General features: G+C 34.5%; 1 pseudogene; it reads left to right on the forward strand.

The window, feature by feature from the left end:
• Positions 1 to 4: 4 nt before the first annotated feature.
• On the forward strand, positions 5 to 843 carry LOC139076364 (uncharacterized; annotated as a pseudogene).
• The last annotated feature ends 22,579 nt before the right edge of the window (positions 844 to 23,422 follow it).

A 23,422-nucleotide genomic window follows, 5' to 3' on the forward strand; every position in this document is an offset into this window, starting at 1 on the left:
GGATTTTAATAATCAAGTGGAAAGGATGACCCATTCTGTAGATACCAGTCAGGCTCTTTCCCCAGCCACCCCTGTTATCACCAAATGGGCTCATGAACAAAGTGGCCATGATGGCAGGGGTGGAGGTTATCCGTGGATTCAGCAACCTGAACTTCCACCTACTAAGGCCGAGCTGACCATAGCCATGGCTGAGTACGCAATCTGCCAGTATCAGAGACTAGCACTGAATCCCTGATATGGCACCATTTACTTGAGTGATCAGCCAGTTACCTGGTGACAGGTTGATTACATTGGACTGCTTCCAATATGGGTAGAGTAGTGATGTATTCTTACTGGAATAGACACTTACTCTGCATATGGATTTTCCTCCACTGCATGTAGTGCTTCTGCCAAAACTACCATCTGTGGACTTACAGAATGCCTTATCCACCATCATGGTATTCCACACAGCATTACTTCTTATCAAGGAACTCACTTCACAGGAAATTAGTGTGGCAATGTACCCATGATCATGGAATTCATTAATCTTATCATGTTCCCCATCATCCTGAAGTAGCTGGTTTGATAAAACTATAAAATGGCCTTTTGAAGACTCAGTCACATTGATAGCTAGGTCGCAACACCTTGCAGAACTGGGGAAAGGTTCTTCAGAAGGTTGTATATGCTCTGAATCAGTGTCCAATATATATTGCTGTTTCTCCCACAGCCAAGGCTCATGGGACCAGGAATCAAGGCATGCAGATGGAAGTGGCACCACCCAATATTAACCCTAGTGACTCACCAGCAAATTTCTTTAACAGATTTTTATTTTTTAGGCAAGTTTCAGGTACCCCGCATAATTGAGCAGAAGATACAGAGATTTCCTGTATCTTCTCTGCCTCCACATGCATAGCCTCCCCCATTATCAACATTCCCCCCCTAGAGTGGTACATTTCTTACAATTAACAAATCTGAACATTACAATTGATGAATCTGAGCCCGAATTGATTAACATTGATACATTATCACTCAAAGTCCATAGTTTACATTAGGATTCACTCTTCAAGTTGTATATTCTATGGGTTTGGACTAATTTATAATAATAAATATCTACAATTATAGTATCAGAGTAGTTTCACTGCCCTATAACTCTCCTGTGCTTTCCCTATTCATCCCTCCCTCCCCACCAATCCCTGGCAGCTACTATTTTCCTTACTATCTCCATCGTTTTGCCTTTTACAGAATGTCATATAATTTGAATTATACAGTATGTAGCCTTTTGAGATTGTTTTCTTTCATTTGATAATATGCATTTAAGTTTTCTCTATGTCTTCATGGCTTATTAGCTCATTTCTTGTCAGGGCTGAATAACATTCCACTGTCATAATGTACAATAGTCTGTCCATTCACCGGCTGAAGGACATTTTGGTTGCTTCCAAGTTTCGGCAATTATGAGTAATGCTACTATAACCATCCGTGTGCAGATTTTGTATGAATGTAAGTTTTCTACTCCTTTTGGCAAATAGCAAGAAGTGCGATTGCTGGGTTGTATGATAAGATTATATTTAGTTTTGTAAGAACTGCCAAATAGTCTTCAAAAGTGACTGCATCATTTTGCATTCCCACCACCAATGAATGAGAGATTCTGTTGCTCCATGTCCTTGCTAACATTTAGATATTATCAGTGTTCCAGATTCTGATCATTCTAATATGTGTGTAATGGTATCTCATTGTTTTAATTTGCATTTCCCTGATGGCATATGATGTGGAGCATTGTTTCATATGTTTGCCATCTGTATATCTTCTTTGGTGACATGTCTATTAAGGTCTTTAGCCATTTTTTGATCCGTTGTTTGTTTTATTATTGTTGAGTTTTAAAAGCGGTTTGTATATTTTGAATAATAGTCCTCTATCAGATATGTATTTAGCAAATATTTTCTCCAAGTCTATGGTGGCTTGACCTTATATTCCCTAGACAGTGACTTTTGGAGAGTAGAAAGTTTTAATTTTAATGAAGTCTAGCTTATTGATTCTTTCTCTCATGGATCATGCCTTTGGTGTTGTATCTAAAAAGTCACTGCCAAGCCCAAGGTGATCTAGATTTTCTCTCACGTTATCTTCTAGGAGTCTTATAGTTTGAATTTTGAATTTAAATTTGTGATCCTTTTTGAGTTAAGTGGATGTCCAATTGTTTCAGTGCCATTTCTTGAAAAGACTATCTCTTCTCCCTGTTTTGCCTTTGCTCCTTTGTCAAAAATCAGTCAACTATATTTATGTGGGTCTATTTCTGGCCTCTCTATTCTGTTCCATTGATCTGTTTATCAATATCCACAAAGTAATTTGCTTGAATTTTTATTGAGATTGCACTGAATCTATAGATCAAGTTGAGAAGAAATAACATCTTGATATTATTGTCTTCCTATCCATGAACATGAAATATCTCTGTATTTGTTTAGTGCTCCTTGATTTCTTTCATCCGAGCTTTGTAGTTTTCCTTATATAGATCTTGTAATATAATGTTAGATTTATACCTAAGCATTTCTTTTTTGAGGGTACTAACATAAATGGCATTGTGGTTTTAATTTCAAATTGTTTTTGTTCATTGATGGCATATAGGAAAGTGATTAATTTTTGTATATTAACTTTATATCCCGCAACCTTCCTATACTCACTTATTTATTCTGGGAATCTTTTGTTGATGCTCTTGGATTTTCTACATAGAAACTCCAGTAATCTGCAAAGACAGTATTATCTCTTCATTCTCAATCATTACATCCTTTGATTAATCATCATTAAAAGTGGGATAATCAGATATTATGTAGTTTCTGATGTGAGGCAACATGTAGCACATGTTGTCACCTTAGGGTGTTCTAGCTGAAAAAAAAAGTTAAACCTGAATCAACACCAAGCCTATAAATTAAACTTTTATTTTATTAAATATGGAAGATAGCAAAACAAAGTAAATACACCACAAAGTACCACAGTCACAAATGCAGAATGTGGGACATTCCACAGGAAAGCTAAGGCAGTTTCTGCCTAAAGTCAATGACATGAAAAAAGAGAGGAGAGATAAACTGCTCTAGATTAAAAGTATCTTGCTCATTAGTTCCTAGGGGCACGTGCAGGCCAGTCTGACTAGGGTAGGATCATCAAAGACAAGAGTAATACGGAATGGGGTATCCTGAAAGGACTTCAAATTTAGACCAACTTGATTCCTTTCAGTTTTAAAACTTTAACGTCACCTAAATATTTCCTTAAGGGAAACAGCTTTTAAAACACTCCAGTAAAGTTGGAAAATAAATTGGAGAAAGAACCTGAAAGTTTTGCAATACTAGGTTAACATGTTTAAATTAAAAGAGTATTTACATTTATGAGTCATTTTATTTAATTATTTCCTTTGAGAATAAGAATTCTTAACTGAAGCAATATTGCCCCCTAGGAAGGGAAAGTGGTTCTTGGGAAATGAAAGATATTAGAATAATCTGTGGCCTTCCAAAGCACTACAGTACACAAATACATAGACAGTATACCTGTGGTATTAAAATTTGATGAAGGTGAAGACGATTAGGAAAAAAATATGTATTAAAATTTTCCTTAGGGTACAACAATGTAAACAAGTTTGAAAAAACAGCTCTAGAAAAAAAGTGTAAATTCAAATTAACAAATCACATACCTGCAAAACATTTTATAAACTTCTTTACTATTTATTAGTAGAACTATATGTCTGTCTGAAAATTTTAGGCACATCTGTCTAAGAACAAATTTCTTTGGACTAGTTCTCTTTCATCGCTCACGAATCAGAAAATTACCCCTTTTGATCTATTTATCCTTCTACCTCAAAACTTCATACCTTCTTGCTCTGAACCTCTGCTTTCAAACCCCAATTTGTGATGCCACATGAGGTAGCATTCACTTCAAACTCATATGTTCCTGCTATGAACTGAATATTTTTGTCCCCGCCCCCAACACTGCCTCCACAAATTCATATGTTGAAACTCTAATCCCCAATGTGATAGTATTGGGAGGCGGGGCTTTGGAAGGTAATTAGATTTAGATTCGGTCATAAGAATGGGGCCCTCGTGAAGGAATTAATGCCTTTGTAAAAAGAATAAGAGATGTGAGAACTCTCTCTCTCTAGGCCATTGAAGGATGCAGCAGGAAGGTAGCCATCTGCAAACCGGGAAGAAGGCCTTCCTCAGGCAACGAATGGCTGGCACCTTGATCTTGGACTTCCCAGCCTCCAGATTCACGAGAAGTAAATGTTTGTTGTTTAATCGACCCATTCGATCATATTTTGTTATAGCAGCCTGAACTAAGACAGTTCCTGATCCAGGTACAACTATCACCACATTTATTGAGCTGATTATTCTTTGGATTAGAAATCAAATTTAGAGCTAAAATTTGAAGAAAATGATTACCTTTCTGATCACGCATGAAAAGTTTTTGGAATATACTGTTTTTCCAAAGCAGTTGAGGGAGAGCAAAAATAAGTTGTGAAGGTGACATGGAAAAGGCTTTTCTGGTATGTGATCAAACTGAAGGAGCGCAAAGGAGAAAGAGAGATTAAGTTGATCAGCCAAGGGAATGTTCACCAAGGTTAAGTACTTCTTTGTTCTAAAGTATTTAACATCTCTTGACCAAGGCCAAAATCTAGTAAAGGATTTTTAGCAGAAGGTTTTGGAGTTTAGTTGATGTTTAATGTAAATAGTGCTCTTAGAAAGAACTACTGGAGCATGAAAACATTGAACACTAACATTTCTTAAAGTTTGCAGGTGAGAGGAGGGAATAAGAGAGTTACAAATGCCCTGTCAATGACAGAAGAACTGCAAGAGGATCACCAGGAGCTATAGGGACATGGAAGGGAGGAGAATCTTTCCACCAGGGAGTAATAGAAAGACTTATGATGTAATGGTAAAAAATCCAAGCTCAGCCTCAAAATATGGTTAGCATTGTCTTTTGAAGACAGGAAGTAATGAGAATGGAAGCCTGCAAAGAAGGAACTAGAGTAATGATGGTATGTTTAAAGAAGGTTTGACGTTGGTGGAGATTGTGAACTGTAGAAAAGGAGGCTGAAAAGCTAAAGTGAGGCTTACTTTAGAAGCCTCAATTGTCATGTCAAATAATTTGATACTTATTCTCTTGTCAATGGGGAATTGCTTTTTTGTTTGTGTGGCAGACTGATGGCTGTCTTCCCTTATCCATGGCTCTTTTTCTTCTTTAGCAACTGAAGCCCTGTAGTTTGGCTACCCTAAATAAAAATCACATTTCCTAGATCCCCTTGCTGCTGGGTGCCATCATATGACTAAGCTATTTCCAAAGAAAGACAGAAGTTCTGTGTGCAAATTCCAGGAAGTGTCCTCAAAGAAAGGACTATGTTCTTTGCTCTTTCCTCCTCCTTGTTGCCTGTACATGGATCAGAAATCTGGATCTGTACTATCCATCTTGGACCACAAGACAGAGGTTTTACTGTAGAGATGATGAAATAGTGATCTGGAAGTAGTCTGGATCCCTGTGAACTTCAGAGAACAGAGCTCGAACTGCTTTAGCCACTACTGTGTTGGGTCTTGTGTTACTTGTAACTAGAACAAATCTAGAGACAAATTGCTTTTGTTTGCTTGTTTTGTTAAACCAGAGAATGACATATTCAAGATTTTGTGTGCACAGACCAGACTGGATAAAAGGAGAGGCTTTTGAAAAAGCACAAGTAAGACATAATAAGTCTCTAAAACAAGACTGGTGAGAGTAAGGTTCATGCCTGAGGGGTAGGATGAATAGATATATGATTTGAGTCTAGGTACTAGAATGATACTGAAGGCTCCAAGTTTGGGAAAGGGATAAGTTGTGCATGCGTGTGTGTGTGCGTGTGCGTGTGTGTGTGTGTCTGACTTGATTAGGATGACTATTAGAATCACAACAATTTTATTTATTATAATTCAACTGTTTCCTTGGAGAAAGCAACAGGATCGTAAAAATGGTTGAATTACAACAGGACCAAACCTGTACCTTGGGAAGATACACCCAAATGTACACATCTTGTTGTTGCAATAGCAAGAATATTTGAGTTCTTAGTCTCTGTGGTCCATTACCTAAGCAGTTCTGGAGTATAGCAGAGAATTTTCTTTTTTAAAAGGTAAAACTAACACAGGTACCAAAACAGCTTAGCAGCAAGTTTTTTCTAAATCACTGTTGCTCAACCTCGGCACCTAGACCAGATAATTTTTGTAGTAGGGACTTTCCTGTGTTTTGTAGGATGTTTGGCAGCATCCTTCCCTCTACCCACTAGATACCAAACACTCTCCCCTCTCCTCTCCCAGAGTTGTGGCAACAAAAAATATCTCCAGACGTTGCCAAATTGGCTTTGAGGGGCAAAATCTTCCCCTGTCCAGAGCCACTGGTTAGAAGGTATAGTAGAAAAAACATGTTTTTTATTTAGTTTAGTTTAGTTCATTTTTGTTACTCCAGTGTTTCTTTTGCTCTTGATCCTATGATGTAATGTGTGAACTCAAACAAGACACCCACTTGTAAGATGGGAATAACAATCCAATACTTCAGCTCCATCTGTGTTAACTCTAACAATGACAGGAACAATAGAGATAGTGTGTATAAAGCTCACGGTATGCCCTTAATAAACAGTAGCTATAGCTATCATAATTGATTATGTCTCCTAAAGAAAGTGAAAATACGTCCAAGTAGATTTTTTGCCTTCCTTCTTTGTGCTGAAACTTTTGAGATATTTAGTTGTCTATTTCTAAGGCCCTCTTTTGAAGGTCCAGTTCCCCACTCTCTGGTTTTAGATTGTGACCTCCTATAGAAGAGAAGAACGATTGTTTAAAATCTTTTGCACACAGGTGCATACAGTATCATATGCTCATGAACCTCTTCATACCATCAGCTACACTGATAGCAGTGGTGCTAGTCTGCTTTTAATCTCCTTCCAACAACATCCACCACTATATGCATGATACATCATTGTTCATTTTTATAGCTATTTTTTTCATTCTAAAATAGAATTCTATAGATTCAAAGCAAAATAGGATTCCTGAGTGTCACACAAAAGATGTGACTTTCCCTTGGGTCTAACTTTGAGTCAGGACTGGGAATCACTATGTTGCATGCTTATGAAGTACTCGACATCCTCTGCTCAGAGTAGTTATTGTTTTCTTGTTATAGCTGAAGTTGACAGGGGGAACACACCCAACAAAAATTACACTGAGGCATCTGAATTTCTCTAGAGAATCTAAAGAGCATCTGCAATGCCATGTTCCAAAGAGGCTCTGTAGTGACTTTCTTATTTACACTGACAATGCCATGGACAGTTATGACAGTCTGGCAGTCACTATAGAAGGCTCTCTATCCATGTTTCGAAAGGATTTATGGTCAAATATTGAAACACATTTTCTCCCACGTGGGTATGCATGGAATTCCACCACTTCAAGTGCTCTGCTTACAGAATTTTGCTCAAGCAGAATAAAATTTCCATCTTTTTCTGTTGAGGGCAGAAATGTTTGCATACTAGTTTTTTCACTGCTAGCAGAGTGCCTACCAAGCGAGCTGCCTTGCTTAGCAACTTCCTCGGAGAGTATATATTAGTGTTTTTCTCCATGGATAATCTCTCCCAGCCAAGGGTACAGCCTAGAGAATCACAATGCACTAACTTCTGGGCAGGTGCTCTCCTGACCTTTCCAGTGCTGCAGAGATTTCCCTGTGGTGACAATTGTATTCAGGCGACAGTTAAATCTAGATTCAGTGATGCAACAAGGTACAGTTCAATAGTCATTTATGAATTTTACATACAAATCCATGCATGAGAATAGTTCCAAGAGGGGAGAAAAAGGAAGAGGAGATTTTTATTCAGAGCTAGTGTTTCAGTGTCTGCCTAAAAGAATCTATTAAAAGAAATTTTATTTGACTTGCTCTTCCCCATTCTCTTCTTTTTTTTAAGAAACAGATTCGGGGTTTGAATTTAACATATTTCTAGCAAAAATTCCACCCTAGCTATCTTCAGAGTAATTCAGAGGAGAATTTTAGACAAATTGTAATATTTCTTTGTATATATGGTTAACAAAAAGTTAATTGAATCAATGATTTAGATAAAGACAACTTAGTTAACTTTGACTTTCAGAAAAAAACACATTTCAAATTTTATTACAAACATATCCAAAATATTACATGAAACATACTAAAATAATTTTTTATCACAAACTCAAATTTAACTGGTAATCCTACCTTTTTATTTGCTAAATTTGACCATGCTACTGAATGAAGGAAAATGAGAGATATATGCCAAAATCTTGCCAACCTACAATGCCAGTGTCACTGTATTTAAACATCTGAAGTTACTCCCTTTATTTTTAAGCTCAATTATATAAAATATTTAGAACAAATAAAAGGAGATGCTTCACTCAGCAGGCAGTCACCTTGTGAAATTCACTGTCACCATAGGTCACTGGGCTGGATAATTTTATGACCAATAATAACATTTATCTGAATGCATGCTGAGAAAAGGTAATCAAATCTCACACTTTAGGGAATAAGTTGCTCATTGCAGAAATCGGGAGGGAATGACTTCCTGCACAATTGGCTAAGGGTATTATGAGGGTTACGGTCATTGTCAGAGAGGCGGCCTGCCTCTGTGGATCAGCACAGAGGCCGATGGATCAAGGAGTGTAGTCCCAAAAATGGATGCAAAATTCGCTAATAATAATGAAGATGACCATGATAAAAATAATGATGCATAGGCTTATTTAAAAGAGAAAAGATGTATTTATGAGGACAAATGGTTAATTTGAGGTTATTTTACATACTCCAAGTTAAAGAACTATATTAATTTATGGAGTCTGTTTTTCCCTTTGGGTCAGGATTAAAGAAGGTACGAAGAGTTGAGGACTGTTCACTAGCTTCAGAGAAGGAGATGTCCTCCCCTTTGGCACAGGATTTCTGCCTTTCTTTACTGCCGCATTGCCTCCATAAGTTAATTTCAGTTTTACAGCATCAAAGTGGAAAAAGATAATAATCCAAACTGAAGTCATATAAAGGAGTGGTTTCACAAAATTAGGAAAAGCAAAATTTGCTTATTCTTTCCAGTTATCAGTACCACCTTTGTTTTCCTTCTTATGACTCTAGACTTACCATGTTCTCTTGCTTTCTTTTGTCACAAAGAAAATAGCATAATAAATGAACTCATTATAAAGTGAAATCAATTCCATTGAGCGGAGTCCTATAGGGGAAGTCCTAGGGGAGGAGGTTGGGGAGATACAATGATTTACCCAAAGCAATGATTGCCTAACAGTAGAATGTCAAGAGCTGTAGAGGAAAATCCTAAGTGTTCTTCAAATCATTTCACATACAAGACTTTCTATTTCACTTATGTGTAAGGCTGTTACTTCATTTTGTGCCCTTTGACTGTCTGTTTCTGGAGTTTGATTGAATTGCTTGAGTCTGAGAAGTGACATAAGGCAACAAAAAAACCACAATGCAGTAGAATGATGATATGTCGCATCCACTTCTCTGATTCTGAGAGGTCGTAGATAAGACAAACTAAGCAAAAACAAATTTATGACTTTCGATTTTGGCTTTTGTTACCAATTAGCATTTATCATTGAATTGCAATTCAATGGCAATATATTGTTCAAATTGCAAGCTAATTTTCAGAGTCAATTATGGAGCTTAAGAGAAAAAAATCCGTGGGAGAAATAGCAATTAGGAGGTTTAATATGTACTTTTTCCAAGCTCCCAAAGATTAATATAATCCATAAAAAATAACTTGAAAAAAACATGCATTTGAATAAAGAGTGATTACCTCCAGACAAAATTAAGCAATTATCCGCTGACTCTATCAAAATAGAATTTATTTTTTGTTCTAAAATACACCTAGTTATTTATATATTGACTACTTTTAGTTACTGGAAACAAGCTAAAATGCAAAGTATTGTATGCAACTAATTCTGAGCTAAAGTAGAAAAACAAGGAAGGAGTTAATTATAAAGAAGTAAAATAATTTCCCACTTCTAGGAGGAAACTTGACCCTAATCATAGAGACATAATTGATATAATCAAAGAAATTGAAACCATGGTTAAAATCTTGATGACTATTTAACACTGTTCTTGAGACCAAGAGAAATGTTTGAATAAAAAAAAAAGTTCACTTTTATAATTTTTGTGAGTACCACACCAAACAATAAGATTTTTAAATGCAAATCAATAGCAATATTTTTAGTAAACCTGACTGATTTGACTTTTTCTCCATTTTTCAGTATTATATCTATAATGACTGAATCTACTTCCACTGAATTTCTCAGTTTAGTGCTCTCTCAGCCATTGAATCAATTATCTATCTATATCTCATTTACCAATACTTTAAAGGAGGGCACATTTTATACTGATAGATTTCTCTGGAAGTTAATGATGTCTTTCATATGGTATAGTTGTCTCTCCTGTTTCCTCTTTGAATTAAACCATTTTGAAACAGATGTTTGGAATCTTGCAACCAAAAATGTTTAAATTAATTAATTTTCTATTTTAAGAACAAAAATAGCTTCTTCAGGAGAACTCTCTCTGTTTACATGATAATAATTAATATTGAACTGGAAAGGAAGGAATAAAATAAGCCAGTCAATTTTTTTAAAGGTTTCTTTTTTATTAGGTCAAAGAAAATGGGTTTCTTTTAAAATATAAGTATCTGCCTAAAAGTCACCACATTAACTACATTGGCATGGACAATACCAAATATTTTAATATATATCAGGTTATGTCAAACAGCTTCAATTCCAAAACCTTTTCCTTTTTTCTTTTCATTTCCTTAGGTTATAGTTTGTAAAAATCTTCTCTTTCATCTTGCTGAAAAATTGGAGGCAACTTGGGTTTGGTCTCCAAAGGCCATATAATTTTTCACTGAAGTAAACAATCCTAATTTTAGAAGCATGTATTGTGGTCATTAAAATACTCCATATGTAGCTATATTGTAAAAAATCTAGAGAGAGTGGATTTTGTTTAGCGTCTACAAGAACTTCATTTTATAGGTATTTTCCAACCAACACACACAAACATACTTCAGCCTTATGGCTGGTAACACTATATTGCCATCTGTGTGTTTGTATTTTAAGCAGAACATACTATGAAAATGTAGTAAAAATATAGAACAGAAAAGAAAACTGAAGCCAGTTTTAAGTAGACTACTTCTTGGCTTGAAAAATTTAGAGTGACAAACATCATCTGTGCTCTTCTAAAATAACATTGTTAAAGAAATACAGATGAATACTCGTTTTTTAGAATGAGCAAATAGAATAAAAATGGATAATATGTCTAAAAGATTTTTTTTCTTGGTGAAAAGGCCATTAGTTTTTTGAGGATATGGTAACATATATTCCCTAATACTTTCTTCTTTATTTTAAAATATTATAATTACAGCTTTATCTATGTTTAAAAAAATACTTATTGGGTAAGGACTATTTTTCACTTTGTGTTCACTGTTTATGGATTTCTCATCATTGTCTCTAAACTTAAGTTCCAGAGACTATTTTTTTCCTGCATCAAATAATGAGAACGTTTAATATTAGTAACTCAACTGGTATCAGGTATTTTCTATATTTACTTGAGGATTATTTTTTCAATGGCTAATATCAAATTTCTGGATAGAAATGGAATATTTTGTAAGTTATGTATAAATTTTTTATGTCATTTAATATATTTAGGTCATTAGAAAAACCACAAATCATAAGTTTCTAATTTTTCTGGATGTTTAATACATTAAAATTCCACGTTCAGAGTTTTTTATGATATACTTGAGAAAGCTAATTTTTAAAAATTCCAACTCTATTTATATTCTGTGGGTAATTTAAAGTTTCCTAATAAAATCAACATCTTATTTTACATTTATTCATTAATTTATAAAAATAAGCCAGCAGAAGATTAAAATATAAGTACGGCCCACATTTCAAGCAACAAAAAACAGTCTAATGCCTACAATATTTCTAGAAGATCCTAAATGTGTAACATATACCAATGCCCCACAACTGAAGTATAACGAAACTCCACTTGTTCTGATTTCAAATGCAACAAACAAACAAACAAACCAGCAAACAAACAACAGATTCAAATCTAGGTGTAGAAGATGGAATAACAGAAACTGGATTTAATTTCCCACTGGGAACAACCAAAAGAATGGATAAAATATACAAAACAATGGTTTTGAACACACTTATGGAAATGACCCCTAGGAGATCGGAAATAAGCCAATTGAATGCTATAATTGCTCCTGCCTAGTGCCTTGGAAGAATTTCCATGCTAAGGAGCAGGAAGAGGGAACCCAGATGGAACCAGTGGGCTGTTTGAGTTGAGAAAATGGAGTTGAGATCTGAGATGAACAAGGTGGCTAGAGGTTCGGGACAGAAAATCAGAGAGGAGGCAACAGTGCAAAGATAGAAATGTGGCTGCAGAACATTCTCCTTGAGTATCCCACTGAGTTCTATTCAGCGCATGTGTTTAACTAAACTGCCTAAAGCCAAGGAAACAATCATCTGCAATTAGAGGAAACAGTCCACAGCAGTCACCCAAGGCTAGGAATAATGGCTTTTCCCAACAGCATTGCCAGTACTCCAAATAGTTTTGTCTCCATAATGAGAAATTAGCATAGAGTAAGTACTGCTCTTGTCCTACCTAACAAATCTCAAATGCAAGACCCAAAATAATCAATCTGTTTCCATGTAACTTAACTATGACCCAGTATAATGCTAAAGAATATTTACAGGAACACAATAGGATCTAGCATAGAAAAACATATACATCACCTACCAAGGTGAAATTGACAATGATTTCTTTCTAATTAAATAACACCAAGATTGCAAAGAGGTAGGAAAATACAAACCGTTAATGAAGAGACAAATCAGTCAGTCATAATCAACTCCGAACTGACACAGATAATAGACTTAATAGACAAGGGCATTAAAACAATCATTATGCACTCCATATGTTCAAAACTTAAGATGGAAGATATGAAAAGACACAAGTAAAACTTCTAGAGAGAAAAACTGCACTGTGTGGACTGAAAAGTACAATAAATAAGATTGATGGCAGATTAGACATAGCACAATAAAGGGTAGTGAACTTGAATACACAGCAATAGAGATTACCCAAACTAAAACACAGAGAAAAAAATAAAATTAAAATAAATAAAGAAAAGAGCATCAATAAGCTGTGGAACATCATTAAGCAGTCCACTGTATGTAAAATTGTCAATACCAAAAGGAGGGGAGAGAGGGAGCAGAAAAATATTTGAAAGAATAATGTCTAAAATTTTGCAATTTGCAGAAAAAATTAACACACTGATCCAAGAAGCTCAACAAACCACAAACCAGAAACATGAAAAAAATAAATGTGCATCATAATAAAATTGCTCCAAACCAGTGAAAAATAATTAAAAGTAAACAGAAAACAAAATACATGTTACATGAAGAGGAACAAAGATAAGGATGACAGCAGATATCTCGTTGTAAACAATGTAATTGGGAACAGAGTAGAGCAAGCAGGAAGACAGCAGAGAAAAGTATCTGAAAATCCCTAAATATGTGGATACTAAAAAAAAACAGACCAAAAAAAACACTTATAAACAACACACTGGTAAAAGAAGAAATTTTAAAAAGAAATCAAAGAATAAATTAGAAAGTATCTTGAACTGACTGAAAATGAAAAAATATATCAAAATTTGTAGGACGATGCTAAGTACTACTAAGGGGCAAATTTATTGCACTAAATGCTTGTGTTAGAAAACAAAATGTCTCAATTCAGTGATCTCAGTTTCCACTTTAAGAAACAAGAAAAAAAGAACAAAATAAATCTAAAATAAATTGACAAAAGAAAAAATAAAGCTCAGAGTAAAAATCAATGAAACAGAAAACAGAAAAACAGGAAAATAAAATCAATGAAATCAAAGCTGGTTATTGTAGAAGACCAATAAAATTGATTAACCTCTAGTCAGATTGATCCTCAAAAAAAGAGAAAAATGGGGCTGGCCTGGTAATGTAGTCATTAAGTTCTCATACTCTGCTTCAGCAGCCCAGGGTTCACAGGTTCGGATCCAGGGCACAGACCTAGCACTGCTCATCAAACCATGCTGTGGCAGCATCCCACATAAAAGAGAGAAAGACTGGCACAGATGTTAGCTCAGTGACAATCTTCCTCAAGCAAAAAGACGAAGATTGGCAACAGATGTTAGCTCAGGGCCAATCTTCCTCACCAAAAAAAAAAAAAGAGAGAGAGAGAGAGAAAAGTCACAAATTACCAATATAAGAAATGAGAGAAGTGACTCAGATATTAAAAGGGTAATAAGAAAATATCAACAACTCTATGAAATTATACGAAAAGGACAAATTCCTAAGAGACACACACTACCAAAGTTCATTCAAGGAGAAATATACTACCTGAACAGGTCTTTAAGCATTAAAGAACTATATATGTAGTTAAAACCCTTTCCGTAAAGAAAACTCCATGACCAGCAGGCTTCATTGGTAAATTCTACCAAACATTTAAGAAAGAAATATTACCAATTCTACACAAACTATTCTCATATACTTCTGGAGGGAATGTAAAATGGTATAACCACTGTGGAAACAGTCTGATAGTTTCTTAAGAATTACTATATAATCCAGTCATTCCATTTCCAGACATTCTCTATATGAAATGAAAGCAAATATTTACACAAAAGACCGGTACACAAATGTTCATAGCAGCCTTGCTTGCAATGGCCAAAAACTGGAAAAAACCCAAATCTTGAACGTATAAATAAATTATGTTATAGCCCACAGAGGAATACTTTTTAGTCATAAAAGGAACTATTGATATATCATCATACATGGATGAATCTCAAAATAATTATACAAAATAAGTCAGACAAATCATTGGTACATATTGTATGATTCCATTTATATAAAAGTCCAGAAAATGCAAACAAACCTATCAATGAATGATTGGGGAATGGGAGTGAGGTAGGCTGGCGATGGGTGGGAGGGAGAGATTACAAAGGAGCATTAGAAAATTGGGAGGGGTTATGGAGAGAAAAAAATCAGATTTACATAAACAGAGTTAATGAACATCCTGATGCCTCCATCCTTAAACCAGATCCTCAAGCTCATATTCAACATAGTATTAACATTTATTTAAAATATCAATTATGTAAATGTGATTATCTGTTTTTAAGTTTACTAAAGATCAATGGCAACAGATTAGAAGTCTGTTATAGTTAAGCATATGGCAGATGATAGAAAAAAAGAGTAAGTTGATATTGACAGATCTAAAGACGTGTCAAACTGCATAAGTGTACCTATACTAGGTACATACCAGGTATACAGATCCGGAGCATGGCTTAAATGCATTCATCTATAACAAAGACTTTGAGTCATAAGAGTAGACTCTCTTCTTGTAAAGTATTTAGTTTGGCATCAACGTACTGGGGACCAAGCTAATTATTCTATATGCATTTTCTTATTTAATACTCATAGCAAACCTATGAATTAGCAGAATGCAATAAGCTACATGTTTAAGATCACATAGCTCTAAGTAGCAGGGAGATTTGAATTCAGCTCATTCTGAATCCAGAGGCATCTACTAACCATTCTATTTTACCATCTTTCAGAATAAATGCAGTGTTGCTGTCTTGTATTCACCTTCAATAAACACACAAAACAAAAATAGTTATAGAATCAATTATTTTTCTTTTAAGAAACATAAGAATAATGACTCAAAACTAAGGCTGTCTGTCAGTGTTTCTGAAAATAAAATGAGATCATTATTATCATATAGAGATGGAATAAAGGCGGTTGAAAAACAACAGTTCAGCCATAATGATTTCATTAGGACAAATCTGTGGAGAGATGAAAGGAGCAGATCGCTAACAGATTGCTAGTGAAATGGAGAGTGTGTTGAAGTCGTCGAATGTGATAACACTTACAGAAATGAAAGTTGAAATGCTTTAGAGGAATGAAAAAAGAAAGAAAGCAATATTCTCTACCTGTCTTAGCGCATCAGCAAAAGGGAAAATGCATATTTTGTCAATTCAGCCAAGTCATTGATCTCTTTTGTACGCTGAGTCTAATGAGGCAAGTAGGGAAAATGTATAATAGTCCTTATATGTGTGCTTGCTAGGTTCAGATTATTGCACAGAACTAAATCGTTCATCACAAAAGAAGGCTGATTTAAATGGATGCATCTTTTATTACAATAGAAATATAAAATTTAACTTACCAAAATAATAAAGAAGGAGTTTTTAAAATTGCTAACTCTCAGCTTCTCCTAAAGCCTTAACATAGGTTCTTAAAACTAAACAAACAACAAAACAAAACAAAGCAAAAAAACCCAAAACATTTATTTTACCTGTGTTGCTTTCAGTAATACCAAATTTCTATACATTTTGAGGATCGTTCTCACTTACTTCATAACAATAAAACTCTAGAAATGGGAGGCCATTCCTAAATCTTTACATCAATCATGCTTTAAAAAAGTGCTACACTATGTCACAATTAATTGAGTTGAGATCAATTATTGCAGGAAACATAACAGCAACAGATACACTCACCTTTAAAATACAAACTAGATTTTAGTTACATCTATAGAGAATTCTTAATATATTTAATAATGGTAAACTATTTTACCAAATATAATTAGCTCCCTTTCCACCATTTTAGCCGAAGTGCCCAACACCTTGCTAGGCATTTGTTAAGCATTCAATGAAAAATATTGGATTTGTAAATATGGGAAGTCTTGAAAATGTGCAAAAGCATAAACAAGAACATTTAAATTATCCATTACACATGATGCTCTCATTCAAACAGAACCTTGTTATTATATTGGTGTATATCTTTCTAGTCTTTCGTGCTACAATAGGAAAATTTTTATATTACAAATAGTTTATATTTTGCCTCTATTAATTATACAGATTTGGAAACATTTTTCCCTATCCTAAATTTTTTGAAGACAAGATGGTGATGGACATATGTATTATAGGCAAATTTTCCTATTAAAAATACCACCTCAGTACATGTAGTTTATTCCCCTTCATAATTCTAAATCCTTTTCTTTCTTTCTTTTGTTTTTTGCTAAGGAAGATTTGTCCTGAGCTAACATATACTGCCAATCTTCCTCTTTTTGTATGTGAGCCACCATCACAACACAGCCACTGATGAGGGGTGTACGTTTATGCCCGGGAACCAAACCTGGGCTGCAGAAGCGGAGCATGCTGAACTTAACCACTAGGCCACTGGAGCTGGCCCTCTAAATCATTTTCTTAATATACCTAGGGTAAACGGTGAATTTATTTAAAATTATTGATACGTATTTCTTGATTACTGTATAGAAAATGTTTAAATCAATTCACCCCCCGCCCCCCCCCCCCAGGAAATGTCCCTTTCCTTAAAATATTTGGTCACTAAAAAAAGTTTCCAAATCTCAATAAGTAGTAAATCCTTCTAAAGGTATTATTTCTTTTAAACTGAAACAACAAAAACAATAAAGAAGATTTCCCTTCATATTGTCAATGATATTTTGAGAAATCCTTAAATTTCTGTTAAGATTTTTTTCCTTTTATGCTCTTAGAGAAATTTGACTTTTTTTCAGGAATGTCTCTCTAGGAGTTCTTCTTCTCTTTTAGGTGTAACAAAAGACGGGGATCTAATTCATGAAGATTTCTATCACTTAGTGACATGAGCCAGCTTGACCTTTAAAAATATTTTCTGCTGAGAGCATTGAATAAAGTTAGATATTTCGTATGGCTGTAGCCGGAATCAAACTTCTATGAGTGATTATATGATAAAGAATAACTCAATACCTTTCTGTCTTCACTGTTAATTTTGTAAATCCTCTTTAAAATAAATTATTTCAGAAGAACAAAGCACCAGTGCTCATGAAGGGGTGATTTTTTTTCTCCCACATATATTTCTGCCATAGGTACAAAGATGTTGAGAAGAAATTAAGATAGAAAATGTATAGTGCCTAATGCTCTTTACTTTTTATGCATGAAAAATAAAAACTACAGTTAATTAATAATTTATAAGGATGGGGCACAATTAAGCTGAGGCAAATCAACATTTTGTAAAGCATATTCTCATCACATACCGAGCAGCTGTAAAGCGTGTTAGAGCTTACAGACCACTTGTATACACAACACTGGGAGCATCCAGATTCCCAGTTTACAAAGAAATTTCAGGGAAAACTTATAAAGTTAAACAAGGGAATTTAATCCCCAATAGACTGTGGAGGAAAAAGACTTGGGGAAGTTAAGTAATCTTATCAGTATCATAATATCCGATTACAAGACAGACAGCCAAATTTTCTGATTCCAACATTCATGCTCTTGCCATTATTTTACACCTTTTGAGGGAGCAAAAATTAATAGTACAATTGGAAATGCTTTCATTTTGGAGAATATATATAGTAAGTATACATGGCAAGCATATATATGTAGTTTTTGATTGTTCATTTTGATTTTTTGTGAGGTTAGGTTGCAGTGAACCAACGGAGCCCACATCTTTCCCTGTGCATGGCATAAATCTCTCTTCCTTTTAAAACCCACATTTCCATGTTCACTATCCTTAAATCATGATCCTATTAAAGATTACTCAACACCAAGCCATCCTGAGCATTTTAACTCAATCTCCTGTCTTCTATTTTTGTTTTTTTAACGTTCTCTCATCTATTTCTTTGTTTTCTCTTCATTTTTCATTTCTCTTCCTTTCTGTTCCAATTCCAATACTAAAAATGTTTGTAACCTGTCTTTGCCAACGGTCTGGAGGACGAGACAAGTAATTGCATTATAGAAGAGTGAGAGTGACTGTACATAATATGCAGACTATTCACCAGTTGATGACCCAGTCAATAATTTGAGTATCAAACAGAGGGAAAAGCTTGGAGTGCTGGCAGAAGGCAAGGCTCTCAGTCTGTTGTGAGTTGGGCACGTTTTTAAGATAATGCTTCCAGATTGATTGTCCCTTGCCAGCTACTTAACTTCCAACTCCTTGGCATCCTTGCCAATGTAGAGGTTCAAATCTCCAATAAAAAGTAGATGATTGCATGCACATCTGTATTTTTTAAAATATTATGCTTAGTATTATAATCTTCTAAAGTACAAAATCTAAAATTCAGAGTAAGAACCACGTATAATGCTGTACCATATGTATCTTTTTTTTTAATTATGGTACTTTGGTACTTCAACTCCCAAATCTCCAGTGTTATGGCTCTAATGTGATTTCTGTACCTCACATCAAAGTGTGTTTATAATGCATCATCTTTATGGGGTTGCAGTTTTCTTTTAAAAGGTTTAACCCTTCTACCCTGTATATGTACAGAATCTCTCTCCCTACCATCAATAAAAGTTTTTGCCAATTTTGTAGAAGGTATGTTTCATTCAACTTAGCAAAGCCAGAAATATGTTGTGTTATGTTTAGGTATCAAGCTGATGTGAGAGTCCCAAATGCAGGATATGCATTTTATTTATGACTCTATTCTCAGCTCCTAATACAGTGCTGGCTCCTAAGATGAAAACTTTCTTTCTTGAATGAATAATCTTTACGTTCATGATTTACGCCTTTACTCTATGTGTAATTAAAACTTGTCTATACAGATTATAAAAGTCCTAAGATATATTGACATTATTTCTAAAGGTGTAAAAGAATAGCTGAAACAAACCATGTTTTCTGCACATTTATGGTATATTCTCAAAACCACAAAGTTTAGCGTTTATCCTTTTCATAAACAACCAAACATTACTCAGTAATTTTACAAACTAACATAACTTAGAATGAAAGCAGCTATTATTTTTAAAATACATAAGTATCTCTTCATATCAAAAAATATAAAAATCATATAAAATAAAAGAAACTAGTGTCTGTTTTGCGCATAATAAAGAAAAATAGGAAATTGATTTCCCAATCAACAAATTGTCAAACTATAAAGAAGATTTAGACTCAAATATTGCTTGTTTATGTTGTTATTCCTCTGAATCATTTTATCTGGGTTTCTTTTATTTACACTTTCACTACCTGCTTGCTGAAATATATAGCAGAAGTCAAAGCAAGTCGTCTTCAGGGAGGTGTTGTGAATTAATTGTTTTAAAATTGTTACAAATGCGTTTCTAGCCTAACTTGTGGCGCTGAGTTTAAGAGTAATACAGCTGATACCAGCTCACTCGGGACTCCGCCTGTCACTCAAGCACGAGCTCTTTCTTCAGTGAACCTGGAATGCAAAAGGCCCAATGAATTGTCCCATCAAAAGTCCCATGACTAGAAAACAGTACACACAGCTGTGTGTCACTTGGCAAAAACAAATTGGTCTTTCTTCCCCAACCCTTCTCTTCCCTCAGAGCAAATTTAGTTTTTGCTTAAGGCGCTCAGGACCCACCTTGTTAGTTACAATGCTGTGAAGTCTCGTGGAGCTCTTGCTAAGGTTTCCTTGCATGTGGAACACAAGTGGCATGAATATTCATGACAATAAATGCTCCTTGTATGCAGTTTACACTCTGACAGTAATTTCTTCTCTCTTGACACTTCCGTAGAATGTTTTTTGTTTTGTATTCATTCTCTCTTTCCTGTTGCAGACAACTGATTCCTTTAGACTCTTTTGTCTATTTGTTTGCTCTTTATCTTTGTCAGTCATTCGAGAAGTCTGGAGCTTAGTGACTTTAGTAGCCCTGGATTTTACTATCTATGCAGATATGATTTTCAGAAAATGTGATCCTATTGGAAGGAGAAGGCACATAAAATACCAGTGAATCTATTCCGGTTGATTTCTTTTTTTACTGGGAAAATTGCTACCTAGCAGTTCCTAGTTCTCTCTCTCTCCGATTCCTCCTACTTTATCACTATGTCAATTATTATATGACAAGACAGGTGGGTAGCATAAATCCAGAAGTGCGCAGAATTTACTGGCTGTTATATTCTAATATTAAAAGACACAACCCTGATAATAATCTATTTCAAAGTATTGTGCTTACTATCATTTGTCACAAAAAGAGAATACATATGAGATTGAATTTTACTTAGTAAAACACATAAAATTATTTTGATGTACCTTGAAACAATGTCATGTTATTATATTAGTTTTTTCTTTAATTAGCACATAAGAATGATAGTATATGAAATAAAAAAAATTAACAATGTATCTTGAATGTTATTGCTTTCCCCTAAAAATAGATTGAGTAAATTAATAACATGTTAGGGACATTTTATGCTTATGTATTTAAATGAGTTTGGATCTAATTGCATTAATGATTCTTTTCTATATCCTTTTACATAATTTGTCTTATCTGTAGTTTTTAAAAGCAAATCAAAATTGTAACATTGCCATGTCATTAACAAGGTCAAATACATAATTAACATTTGCACAGTGTATATCACTATGTAATGAAGTTGTGTTAACACCACTTAAAAACGATATAGACTGGATGGACTTGAAGTTGACAGATGGGAGCACAGGATTTAAAAGCTTACAATCTGCAAATGAAAGAGTTTGCAAAATGCCAACCTAATATTCAGCTCAATATTATGGCAGCAAATATTGCAATTAAGTGCATATACAGGGAATCAATTATTCTAATCATCAACTTTCAAACATTAATGTAAAAATGACATATTACAGATAAGAAGGTTTGGTTTCTGTCGTTTGTTGTTTTGATGTTACTTTTACAATTTGGACTTCCTGATCCTTCTACCCCAGTATAGGAATTTTCTACAAATTAATACAAATATTAATTGAATTTACAGATTCATTATTATAACAATAGCAATAGAGAAAATATCTAAATATTTTCAGTCTTACATTTTGAATCTGTGGATCACTGAGCAGACTAAATTTACAAGCAGAAGAAAACTTGCTAAATTTAGGTGAGGAAATAGGAAGGGGGAATTAACATATTGCCCAATAATTATACAGCATATTTTTTTTGCCTAAAAAATGTGTTTGAAATGTGTCCAAAGGATACTTACTCTTCATTTTATATTCCCTTTCTTAGTAAATGACATAATCATTCACTTAGATATCTGAATTTTATATTCGATTACTTTTTTTACTTCATCTGCACCCAGGAGCAAGCCCTACCACCCAATTATTCTGTTCTTTTGAGTTTTCTCTCATCTATTTTTTTATATTCATTTTACAATCACCCTCATGGTTTTCCACTTGCATTAATGAGAAAGCTTAACAATGTTTTTCTGGTCACCAAGTTTCCTCTAATCTAATTCTTTAACCTCCCAGAAAATACCCAGAGACATTTCATCTTGCAAAACATCTTTCACATGTTTGTAGTTGTTGGCCCTTAGAGGATAGGTCAACCCATCAAATTGAGCTCCCCACTTCCCTTGGGGGCCCTCTCATGTCTCTATGGCTCAGGCCCCCCAACTTTGACAAAGATCATTTTCATAGCTGCTCTCAGAGCTGTAATTAAAATCAGGACATCTTCCTTTTCCAGATTCCCATCATCTAAGGATAATTGACTGGATGATGGGAGCCAGAAAGAAATCAGTCAACCTTTCAAAAGTATTTATTGCTCACCTAGTATGTTAAGGTACTAGGTCAAAAAATATAGACGATAAAAATCCATTTGAAGTAACAGTTAGCATCTGCTAGGTGTTTACTTTCTACCAGACATGTGTTTACAGCATTATATTTTCAGTATTGTATTAAATCCTAACTTTATTTTTGCTTCTAAAATTATTTATTAATTCAGAAAAATGTAAAAGTCAACATAGGAATGATATCTTTCTTTATTACAGTAACACATTTAACCTGAGATCTATCCTCTTAAAACTTTTAAGTGTACAATACATTATTGCTGACTGCACATACAATGCTGTACCGCGGATCACTGGAGCTTATGCATCTTACTTAACTGAAATACTACGCCTGTTGATTAATAACTCCCCACTTCCCTCTCCCCTCAGCCCCTGATAACCACCATTCCAGTCTTCAATTTTATGAATTTGACTATTTTAGATAGTTCATATAAGTGGGATCATGCAGTATTTGCCTTTCCATGTCTGGCTTATTTCATTTAGCATAATGTCCTCTAGGTCCATCCATGTTACTGCATATTGCAGAACTTCATTCTTTTTTAAGACTGAACAGTATCCTCTTGTATGATATACCATATTTTCTTTATGTGTTTATCTGTTGATAGACATTTACATTATTTCCATGTCTTAGCTACTGTGAATAGTGCTGTAAGAAATACGGGTGTGCTAACAGCTCTTTGAAACCCTGACTTCAAATCTTTTGGATATATACCCAGAAGTGGGATTGCTGGATCATGTAGTAGTTCTACTTACAGTTTTTTGAGGAATCTCCATAGTGCTTTCCATAGTGACTATGTCATTTTTCATTCCTACCAACAGTGTGCAAAGGATCTAATTTCTAGCAATTTTATAAGCAATTGTCATTAATCTTTTACAAATGAACATACTGAATATTA

The sequence above is a fragment of the Equus przewalskii genome, chromosome 16 (genome assembly GCF_037783145.1).
Source record: "Equus przewalskii isolate Varuska chromosome 16, EquPr2, whole genome shotgun sequence".
NCBI lineage: Eukaryota > Metazoa > Chordata > Mammalia > Perissodactyla > Equidae > Equus > Equus przewalskii.